Source organism: Hipposideros armiger, unplaced genomic scaffold (assembly GCF_001890085.2).
Source record: "Hipposideros armiger isolate ML-2016 unplaced genomic scaffold, ASM189008v1 scaffold_308, whole genome shotgun sequence".
NCBI lineage: Eukaryota > Metazoa > Chordata > Mammalia > Chiroptera > Hipposideridae > Hipposideros > Hipposideros armiger.
This window is the reverse complement of record NW_017731658.1, coordinates 1683386-1696041: the sequence shown is the minus strand read 5'-3', so window position 1 is coordinate 1696041 and position 12656 is coordinate 1683386.

Below are 12656 nucleotides of genomic sequence, written 5' to 3'. Positions count from 1 at the left end.
ACATTGTTCCCCTCCCCCAATTCCCCAATAAAATCTTAAAAAAAAAAAGATTTATCATTATGTGTGATGTTGGATAAAGAAACTGACGATACTTCATATTTAACTCTTTATTAGTTGTAAAGTTATATTTGTGTTAAAATTATGAAGGTTTGTTCCAACTGCAACTTCATGCTGTGTTTGATTACTTTTCATTTTACTACGTTAGTATGGGTTAGTATTCATTCTCTTTTGAATCCAATTATGTTCTAAGTGGTTTACATATTCCAAACAGTATTACCTTAGTTTCTTTTGAATCCTATTTATATCATCAAACTAACTAAAATAACCTTAAATATATTATAAACGTCTAAATCTCTATAACTCAAAGATGAAAGACATATTTAAATCTTGATACTCATACTGTTTTTATCATTCTATACCTTAATTAAAAAAATATTTAACTGGGAAATGACTTTGTGTTAAGATTCATTTTTTTTAAAATTTAAGATTATCTCCCTAAGTTAGTCTGGGTAAATTTTGAAAAGATATGAACTCCAGATATCAGATTAGGGTTTGAGAAGCTATGGCACCTCCATTTCTGAAAAAAGTGCATAAAGTACATGTTACCCAATTCTCTATATTTCAGGTTCTCTGATATAGTCTGGCCTAATACTTGATAAATTTTGTTTAAAAATTGTGAAGAATATTATACATTAAAGACATGACTTAAAATATATACATGTATGTGTAGAGCTTACCAATCAATAATTCACTAACCCTCAACTTTTACCAATCAGATTAAGAAAGAGAACATTGCCAGTATCTTAAACTGCCACTGTGTGTCCTTCCATCATGGTGCCCCCTTTTACTATCCTCCAGACTCGATATTATGCAGAATTTGGGTTAATGATTTATTTGTTTTTCTAACATACGTGTATTAGATTTTCTCCTAAGAAAGAGAAAGGCATGTGATCCAAAAAATGGATAATCCAACCCAAGACAAGGATAAAGGGAATTCCCAGGAAATTAGAGGACGAAAATATCAGTAAAACACTCATGTAGCATGCTCAAAATCAAATCAACCAATTCAAATTAAAGAAGAAGAACAGAGGATTCAAGGATTAATATCTCTACAGACACACACACACACACACACACACACACACACACAATGTAAATAGGTTCTTTGGGGAATTAAAAGAGTTTAAAGTTCTGACTAATATTTTAAAGATGAATAGAAGACTAAATAAAAATTAATGTAGTTATCAACTTCAACAAAAATTTATAAAATAAAGGAAATATTATTTTATACTATATAAATTACTTGTAAATAACATTAACAAAGATGAAATGCATAAATTTCAATTATCATTCCAAAAGAATAATGATATAATACATTTGGTTGGGTATAGGACTCTAGGTTTTATTTGCTTATGTGTATCTGCACATTTGTGCATGTGCGTTTGTGCCTAAAATGTGGACCCTGAACAAGAGCTAAATACTCATGCTCTGTGCTAGAAAGTCAATAAATTAGGGTTAAAAAATAAGAAAAATCAATAAGAACATGTTAGTTATCAATATTTATATAAATTTCAGCAGAACTTCTAAATTGTAAAAAAATATTTCCCTGTGTAAAAGAATTCATGAAGAATAACTATTTAACATTTAAACTGTGTCCAAAGATTCCATGCAAAAAATACTCAATTTCTAAAATGGGATCATAAGATTAAAACATATATGTGCATCTTCTACTATTTTTATTGAGCTATTTACTGATGGCTCCACAGAAAATGTCAGTGGTCATGAGTTGGAAAGGATTTGTTTCCCTAGGCCAGGTTTTGTTTATTGCCATAATAATTAAGATCAAGTAATTTGTAACTTTTAACTTTCTGATTTATTTCTTTAACATGAAGTGCTCAGTAAAAACAATTTTATACATTATCTACAGAACCTTTACATAGTTTTATAAAAATATTTTCATTTATGATAATGTTGCTGACACTGTACCATAGATAGAAATATTTGCAGCCTATTTCTTATTCATTTTATCTTTACCTCCTTTTATTCCAAAAAAAAAAAAAAGAAAAAAGGATTTGCTGTCAGTTCTCCACGGGGTAAAAATAGATGTAGACCTCCAATTCTAATTCCTTTTGATCTTAAATTATGATTTACTGCCTTCCTGTACTAACTGGAGATTCATGAAAAGGTATTACCATTACATCGTTTTTTGAGTAATTCTTTTAGTTTATTTTAATTAATTTTTTTGTTTCATCACTTCTGGGCAACTGATTATAGCTCTTATATCCAGTATCTCTATTCCTTCTAGAATTAGATTGGCTTGCCCTTTAGAAAAAAATTGTAATTTACAGCAGTGATTCAAAATGAACTTTATTAGATTTTAAAATATTTCTGTTAGGTCAGTGTTTTGTAGTTATTAGAGTTATATTTTTTATTGTCCCTACAGTAAACCCAAGATGCTACCACAGTTATAAGTGGTTTTCCACTAAAATGTGTTGATTGTTTTCATAAATTTGATGACAAAATAATCCAAATGCTAACAGTAAATACAATTATCCTAAAGTTCCTACTTCTTATAGAAAATGTGAAATCATTACTTAATTAAAGAATATGAGAAACCTCAGAATTTATTATAATTTTGAATTAGAAAATATTCCATTAATTAGATGAATAGGACTGTTCTCACTAGTGATCTCTATAGCTTTAATATAAAGCAAAGGCATCTGCTTATATGCAACCAAAGCCTTGTGTGATTTGTAAGTATTGAATTATGTATTCCATATAAATGGATTTTTCTTTAATAGATTATTTTTAAAAATATAATTTTTAGCTTAATTCAATTTTCATGTGATGGAACAGCTATCCAAGAATAAGATACATACTACGTAGGATATAAAAAAATTAATGCATATTACTTTGACAGATTACCAAACATCCCATCCATATTTGGGGTAATACATTGGGAAAAGCACCCATTCATGTAGTTTATGAATGTGGTAATAAAATGTGACCAAAATGCATTGTAAAAAAAGCAGAAATTTTTGCAAATAACATGATGTTAAATATAGTTTAATAAGTCCATCAATATGCAATAGCTTAAAAAGGGATGTACAAGGTTTTAGTAGGACATACTTATTTTCTGAGAAAAATATTAAGGGAAATAAATTGTACTTGTTATACAAGATGTCTTTTTGTTCCATTGTCAAATAAATTACTATGGTGTAAATTAACTAAAAATCTTATAAAGTATAGCATTCTTAAATATTGTTATATATTTGAAACTTAGTATGTCTTACCAGTTGCAGAGTAGACAAGTGAATATAATTTCTAAAAATGATTTTCATCTTTGATATAACTTATCTCCATGAACTTTTCTTTTAGCTCTCAGGCACACTGTTCTCACTTCGTATAAGACAATATTCAACATCCACTTATGTTCTTACCATCATGATATTTGCAATGCAATTGCATTATAATAAAAGTATCAATTTCTTTATAAAATTGATTGTTAGTACTGCTGTTCCTATCACTGAATTTACTTCCTTTTATTTATTCAAAATTTATGTAACTATCTCATTATATATGTTAGATCAATGTTTTTTGTCAAAATTAATGTAACAATCAATTTTTGATATATACAAATCCCCTTTACCAATCTTTATATCTTGAAATGAGATAATACACAAATAAAATATTCAATACAATTTTACATATTAAATATATTTGTAATGTATCAGTCACAGAGGTGATGCCAAGAGATATGTAGCAAGCATTATTACTACTAAGAAAAACTATTGGGTTGTCGGAAAAGTCATGACGTATATTTTCTATGTTTTTCATTGCAAAAATGCATCATGACTTTTCCGACAATCCAATACATGAGTACAGTGGCCTTATGTAGTAGGTGTCCTGTGGGGCCCAGTGGTGCAGTCTCCCTGGTCATCTGCTTGGGTCCTTGTGCAGGTTGTATGTACCCTCTATTGTAGTTAAGCCTTGGTTGCTGTAGCATGTCAATGGGAGGGATTGACCCTTGGGCTTATTATTTAAGAAGACTGGCCCTGACTACAGTGGAGGACCTGTGGTGCAGGGGCTGACCCTACAGAGTAAGGTTTGCTTTAGCAGGACTCTGGTCCCTGCCCAGTCTGCGCTTTGGGTGTGTCATCCTTGGATGCTCTGGCTTGGTGTAAAGCAGAACACTGGGTGTGCGAGCCCCAGAGTCTCCTGGGAGGGAACCTGTTGAAAGCCAAGTTCAGCCACCATCTCTGCCCTCCCCAGGGCCACCTGGCATGAGCTACAAAGCAATCTTCAGATAGATATCACCCATTATGTGCTTGGAGGTGCCTTTAGAGGCCAAGCCATGAACCAAGGCAACTGTTGCTAGTGCTACTTTACTAAGACTGGAAGACATAGAAACCCTACCTAACACATAGAAAAAAACACAGGGAGGCAAACAAAATGGGGAGACAAAGAAATATGTCCCAAATTAAAGAACAGAACAAAGCTCCAGTAAAAGAACTAAACAAAATGAAGACAAGTAATCTACCAGATTCAGAGTTCAAAACACTGGTTACAAGGATGCTCAAGATCTCAGGGAGAACGTCAACAAAGAGATAGTAAACTGGTTTCGGGCCACTTAGCCAGAGGTATGGGACATGCTGAAGCCAGATGTTGCTTGTTTGGGTTTGTGTACCTTTGAGAGATTTTAGGAAAGTCCATACCATGAGCCAAGGTAGGTCATCTGTATGGAAAAGCTAGTGGAAGCAGCTTGGATATGCCCACAAGTTGGGTGGGGTAAGTCTCAGAGTCACCATGGCAGGGAGAATAAGTGGTGTTAGCCAGGTTGATGGCAACTCAGATATGGTATCTGCATGTGTCTGCACCCAAGAAAGGGGAGAGCTCAACAAAGTAACAATGGCTTCCACTAGCTCCTCCTTCTGGGAGAAAGCTGCCTCTCCAGCCCTTGACCTGAAGCCAGACAATTCAGTTTCTCCCCATAGGTCCCTGGCACCATTTGAGCTGCTATCCTAACACTGGAACTCAGATCAAGTTAGTCCATGAGCAAGTAAGTCCATGCTCAGACACTTTAAGAGGAGTACCTGGGACTGCAGCCTCCCTCCACCTCACTCAGCCACAATTTCCACTGGTTTTCACAGCCAGAAGCTATGGGTACTTCTCTCCCCAACACAGAAATCCTCATTTGTGGAGCCTAGTGTGCAGTTGGGAACCCCTTGTTTCTTCGGGGGGGGGACCTCCACAGCTAAGATGTCCCTCCTCATTTTTAATGGTCACATGCATGCCTGTTCTGCATCTCTGTCCCGCTTATCAGTTTTGAGGCAGCTTTTTCTGTATGTCCTTAGTTGTAGGGCTTCAGTTCAGCTAGACTTTAGGCAATTCTCAGTGATGGTTTTTCTGTTGTTCAGTTGTAACTTTGATGTGGTTGCAACAGGAGGTAAGCACAGCATTTACTACTCCTCTATCTTGACCAGAAATAAGAGATACTTTAAAGGGTAAAATAATGCAGAAGGCTTAAAGATACTTTTTAAAAATGAAAACTCAGTTCTATAAAACTTGAAGGATTATTTGAGATATGTGTCTTGTATTTTATATGAAATTAATTGTTCTGGTATAATTCTAAGACTCATTTAATGCTAACTTTATGAAGGTATTATGGGAAAGTACAACTATAGTTGATATATAACATTTTCATTATGAAAAGAAAATAATAAGTTTTTGATGGTAAAGATTTTTGTGTTTTTAAGCATTTCAAAGGAAGCCTAAATAAACACTTATTAATAATAGCAATGCTAATAATTGACATTACAGATACCATGTACAAAGCACCAATTAACACTTTGCATGAACTATTCAATTTTATCTAATTGATTATGGTTGTATCTACCCAACAATAATAGCAAAATATCCTAATGCATAAAAAAGGTGACTCACATATATCTTTAAATACTTGAAAACTTTATATATTAATAATATAGGGTCTATTTAATTGATTCTTTAGATGTAGATGGTAAAGTCTTTGTCTCCTTTGGGATCTTAATACTTTTCAATTAAAAACAAAAATTTTAAGAACCCTCTTAGTAGTAAAATCATTGGGAAATGCTTTTTTGTCATTATGATAGGATACGTTCATACTATTATGCAGTTCTCTCCTGCAACGATAGAAAAAAAAATGTAAAAAGAATGAAAACTAAAATCAAAGAGCTGGTATGAGTAACTTAATATATGCATGGCCCAGTTAGAGAACAGAAAGTTGGCACGGATGCCTTCAAGATTAGAGAGAAATCACATTTTTTATGACTATGGCAGAAACTGAAAGTATAAGATTCGGTCACGCTAGCTCAACATAGTCTTCTTAGTTTTGTTTACAGTCTGTGGGAATTGGAGGAAGGAGTGAAGGTACAGGCAGGAATGGAAGACACAAGCACAGGACTGCATCTTTCAAGTCTTTCTGATTATGCCAGTTGTATGTATGCAAATAGATGTGTATGCAAATAGATGTGTAATTTGATGTGTAAAATTAATTGGTTAAGTTAAATAGTAGAAAAAAATAAATTGCAGGACAAGCATTTAATGGATGATCAAATAGAAAAAAAACATCAAAAAAGCCAATGTGTATGTGTGTGTGTGTGTGGGGGGGCAGCTAGAAATTTTATTCAAAAATGGAATTTTCGTCTTTACATTTCTAACCAAGATTGAGAAATGTATCATCACTTTTGTGTATTGGACTTCAAGATCCCTCCTGACTTTTAAGTTGAAGGATCTCTAAGGGGCAACTGTCAGATGCTGTCAGAATAAGATGAAAAACCACTTTGTGGGTGCTTTGCTTCCTGTGGTGAAAAGAGCAGTCAGAATTGAGGTCCAACTTCTTCGAGTCTTTCTGTTCAAGATGGCATAGAAATTTTCCTGCTGTACACTCTGCAAAACAAGAAGCCTCTCTCATGGCTGGAACAGGTTCGTTTCTGAGACTAGGAAAAGAGATCACTATCCTGGGAGAGAAGTCACAAGTCATTCTCAACTTCTCTTGGTCTTTTTGTTGCTCTACGTCTAGTGAAAGGAAAGAGACCATCAGCTTTTAAGAGGAGTGGTGTACAGGAAATAATGATTTACTGGACAAGAGTGTATAATGAAAATTCAGGTATCAGGGGACTTCTAAGCTTGGTGCTTTGAAAATTTGGTTTAGCTGTTCTAACTTGTCTGTTATCTCTTATAACACTTGCACATGAAAAGCTGTGATTCTCAAATGGTTTGCAGTGGGTCACATGAAGCATGTAAAACTAAGGATTCGTTAATCTTAGATGTGTCTCTAAGCAAGACTGAATTTTTAATTATAATTAGTTTGGCATATATTAATTAATAATATACTCCTGGAACATGTAAAACAAATAACCAACAGGGATTGTTTCTTGCTGATTTCGATTGGGAGCAAAAAAGCCTACACCAGCCTCCTAAAACTGGTATAGTTTGCTTGACTTTTAAATAACGAAAGTGAATGTAGTGTGATTACAGGCTCTATAAACCTGACGTGTATATTTTCTGGCCATTTTAGTAAAAGTATTTTTCTTGTTTGTCCAGTACTAATATTTCTTTAGTCCTTCATGTGACTTTTACTGATACACATTAGTTAGGCAACTTTTGTTTCAAGTTATAGAAATGCCCGAGGAGATGCAGTGGACTAATGACTGGATCTAATGGTTCAAATGAAATTTATTCTCTGTCACTGTGTCTCTCTCTCTCTGTCTCTGTCCCTCTCTTTCTCTCTCTGTTTTGCTTCTCTATTTTTTTCTACTGTATATGAAAATTCTATTCATGAGGATAAGTTGAAAGCTAGTTTCTATAACTTCTATCCTTCACATGACCATAACATTGCCAACTCTAATAGAAAACCCCACTGGAGGCTGTGATTGGCCCAGCTTTGTCTCATGCCTATCCCTAAACCAATTTCTGTATGAGAATATTGGGGAGATCTGATTGGTCAACCTGGATCCTGAGTCCACCCTTGTTATGAAGATGGGATACCATTTTTGACAGCACCACTACCCTTTCCAGGACCAAAGCCTTAAGAATGGGGTGGCCTTAAAAAAGTGATGCTGGACAAACAGTTTATGTCCACTGTGGTGAACACCAAGTCAGAACCATGAATTGCAGAGCAAGCCTGCATACATCAATATTAAAACATTTGTTTACTTACCTTTTTGGTCAGGGTCCAGTCTGAAAATGATACCAGTTAATTTAACAGAGAGAACATACTGTAAAGAATTAGTTACAAGTGATCAACAGATATATGAAAATATGTTCAACTTCACCAGCTTTTAGGGAAATGCAAATCAAAACCACAATGATATACCACCTCACACCTGTTAGAATGGCTATGGTCAACAAGACAAGTAATAACAAGTGTTGGAGAGGCTGTGGAGAAAAAAGGAACCCTCGTATACTGCTGGTGGGATATAAACTGGTACAGCCACTATGGAAAATACAGTGGAGGTTCCTCAAAAAATTAAAACTAGAATTACCATACAACCCAGCAATCACTTTTTTAGTATCTACTCTTTTGGGTATCTACACAAAAAATTTGAAGACATTTATGCATAAAGATATATGTACCTCTAACTTCATTGCAGCATTATTCACAGTGGTCAAGACATGGAAACAACCAAAATGTCCTTCTATAGATGACTGGATAAAGAAGACATGGTACATATACATGATGAAATACTATTCAGACATAAGAAAGGATGAAATACTGAACGTGCACCAACATGGATAGATCTTAATAATATCATGCTAAGCCAAATAAGTTGGATGGAAAAAGTCAAGAACCATATGATTTCACTTATATGTGGAATTTGAAACTTAAAGCAACAAACAAAGAAGAAAATAAAAAACTCATAGACAACAGTATGGTGGTTACCAGAGGGAAATGGGGGTTGAAGGGAAGCAGAAAATGGTAAAGGAGGTCAAATATATGGTGACAAAAAGAGATTTGACTCTGGGCAGTGAACACACAATGCAATATACAGGTGATGTATTATAGAATTGTACACTTGAAACCTATATACTTTTATTAATCAATGTCATCCCAACATATTTAACAATTTTTTTTAAAAAGTAAGGAAAATAGCTTTTAGAAGGAGGAGATGAAGTTGGAAAGGCAGCCTGGAAGTGATGGTGAATGTGTCACATGGGTTTGTGTTACATTTGTTAAGCAAATAAATGGTTTTAAGATGTGGGGGTGGCGGAGTGGGGAAGAATTAGTCAAACAAGTATTAGAAGATTGAACAGACAAATGCAACACTGAGGTGTATCAGAGGTGGTAACTGCAAGAAGCAGCTAGCACCTCTATACGTGGAGGACACCCCAAGAAAGGGATTGTGATTGTTAGAAACTAGAAGACTAGAGGGAATCCTGTTGGGAGTCGAATCTCTGAGTGCTGGTGTCTGTTACGGGTCATGATGTGTCTTATTTTGGGGATGCAGAAATGTAAACTCAAGAAGAGTGCCAGATGCCACTCTGAGGGTGAAGAAGATTTGCTGAAGTAACAATGAAAGAAAAAGAAATGAGTTCTTTCTTCCTCCTCCTGCCTTCCAGTCTCCTTCGAGAGGCCCCTACTGGCAGAGCCTAGCAAGTTTCCAGCTGGCAAAGCAGAAGTGAAAGTTATGGAATCCTAGCCTCAGTGTCACAAGGAAGAGGCTAGAAGGGTGAATTTCAAGCTGAGAGAAGACAGCTGAAAACCAGCAGGTCAGTGATGGCAGCTTAACTCTTGCATCGGCTAAAGAATATTTCATGCATTAGTAGTATATTTTTTACTGTACCTGTAGAAAAAATAATTAAAAGCATACAAATCTAAGTGCGAATTACCACCAGTCATTTCCTGCACTCAATCACATCTGACTACTTACTGGTTTCTTAAAATTTGGTAGTTTTACAAGTTTTTTTCTCTACTCAAGTTGGAGATTTCTGGAATCATATTCTGCTTAGACTTTAGAGCATGTTTGCCAGCCTTTCGTGGAGGGGGGTGTTTGAAGCTTTTCTTTGGATTATGAATTTAGAACTGTCAGCAGTTTCTTCTGAGAGAACAGGTCTAGGTTCATCATTTTCCTCGTACAATTTTTCCCGTTGGTATGATCTTAAAAAGGAGCTGCACCAGCATGGTCTCTGCCCATATCTGGCTTGACAGAGGCAGCAGAACATGTGGAATCTGTTGGCAATTGGAGAGAAGACCTATTCTGTGGTATCTTTCCTGGAATTCCTTACCCAAATCTCTCTCACATATGGAAAATTTAATATAAAACTAGACCACTGAAGTTCTTTGAAAATATTGCTTAAATCTAGTCTATTGGAACAGAAACATTTTTTACAAGAGTTGTTTTTTTCCCCTTAAAGTTTATGCTGAACGTTTTGTAAAACAACCAAAAACAATGGTTCTGAATTTTCAAAAAAATAAAATCACAGTTTTAATTCAAGTCTACTTGGTTTTCTTTTGTCTCCTTTTCCTTTTTTATACTTCCTCCACTTTCCCCATAGAACATTCCCCCCGCCCCCCGCAAATGTTCCAGAAATACTGAATTAAAGTATTTGGATAAGTTCTTTTAGCCAACCTTATAATTAATGATGGCTACAAAAAAAAGAAATTAGGACTGTAATAAAATAAATAAAGACATTTTGAATTCCACCAGGAGCAGTGCAGCAATCTTGATAAGCCTGCATAACTGATTTGTTTTTCAAAATCCACTAAATAGCAGTGGAAAAGTTTAATGTGGAATCTCACCACAGCTAATTATATGTATTAGCTATGTTGAGTAGTTTGCTAGCCCAGATAACCTTTAAACTTTGGCTGTAATGGTAATTTACTTAATGGAGGGGCTTAATAGAAATATGGAAACAAATTTACCTCCTTAGATTTCCTGAGATTGGATTGGGAAGTTAGAAGACATGAACATGCTGTGCGCACATACTGACAGAAAACCATGTCATTTTAATGATTCATAATTTCTAATTAGCCATGATTATTCTGAGTGGTTGTGGATATACATTTTAATTGTATCACATACTGTAATTTCCAATTTCCGCAGAGACGCTGATGAAATGAAAGTCGTATTGCTAAGTCATCATTTAAATATTTGAGAAATGGAAAGCTCTAAGAAGGCTAAATATCCACAGCTTAATTATAATTTCTATTGATCTCAGACGTCAATTTTATTTCTGTAATACTGGATGGCTGTCTGCCTTCTTTTTTTTTAGCTCAACATGATGGTGGGGTTTGGTAATTGCAACAGTCTATTCTCAGCAACTAGAGAGAAAGCTATACTTGCATCATGGATTGAGCTTTTTAGGAGACAAAAAGGGTCACCAGAGGAGCAGAGGCAGGGCAGGTGGAGCAACTGGACAAATGTCGTTGTCATAGTAGGAGAATTTAGTTTCAGTGAGAATTTAGTGCTGAACATGGAAAGGCCTCAGCTCGACACTCATATTTTTCATGATGATTTAATAGAGCTACCTGGAGGATACTTAACCAGATTTATCTTGTATTTAGGCTTTAAATTCCAAATCAAAAGAATTGATAGATCTACAAAGAAAAGATAATTGCTTAAGCAAAATATATCTCCCAAGAGCTTCTGATGTGAGAAGAAGAAATAAAGCAGGTTAGCAAATGTGTATATCTTTATGATGATTAGAACAACGTGAAACTATTTGATGGCCTTTTCTAGGCATAAGGACATGCTATGTATCGTCTAGATCTTGTACTATATGGCACAGATACAGTGAAATAGTCATACTTAAGATGGCACCTTGGAATGGGTACTGCCCTCAATTCATTCCACACCCAGAAACTCAATTCAATAATTAAGAAGAATCTGTCTCATTCCAATATCCATTATAATGAAGCACAAAGCAGTTTTTCTTTTAATATCCCCATGACTTATTTATTTTATAGCTGGAAATGTGTACTTTTAAATGCCCTTCACCTATTTTGCACCACCCCCACCCCCGCAGGTCTGTGGCAACCAGCATGTTTCCCATACCTATGAGCTCTGGGTTTTGTGTGATTCTACATAGAAATGAGATCATATGTATTTGTCTTCCTCTTATTCACTTATTTTACTTAGCATATTCCCTTAAATTCCATCCACGTTGTTGCAAATGACAAGATTTATTTCTTTTCAATGGCTGGATAATATTTCATGATATATCTATCTATCTCACATTTTTCCTTATCCATTAATTCATTGATAGACTCTTAGGTTGCTTTCATATTTTCACTATGGTAAATAATGCTGCAATGAACAAGGGCATGCATATATTTTTTTGAGTTAGTGTTTTCATTTTATTCAGGTAAATACCGAGAAGTGGGATTGATAGATCATATGATAGTTATAGTTTTAATTTTTTTTGAACATCTGAGCTGTTTTTCATAGTGGTTGCACAAATTTACATTACCACAAAAAGGGCACAAGAGTTCCCTTTTCTCCACATCTTCACCAACACTTTTGGTTTCTTGTCTTTTTGATGATAACCATTCTGACAGGTGTGAGGTGATATCTCATTGTGGCTCTGATTTGTATTTTCTTGATCAGTGATGATGAGTACCTTTTCAAATACCTATTGGCCATCTGTATGTCTTCTTTGGAAAAAAACATTTCTTC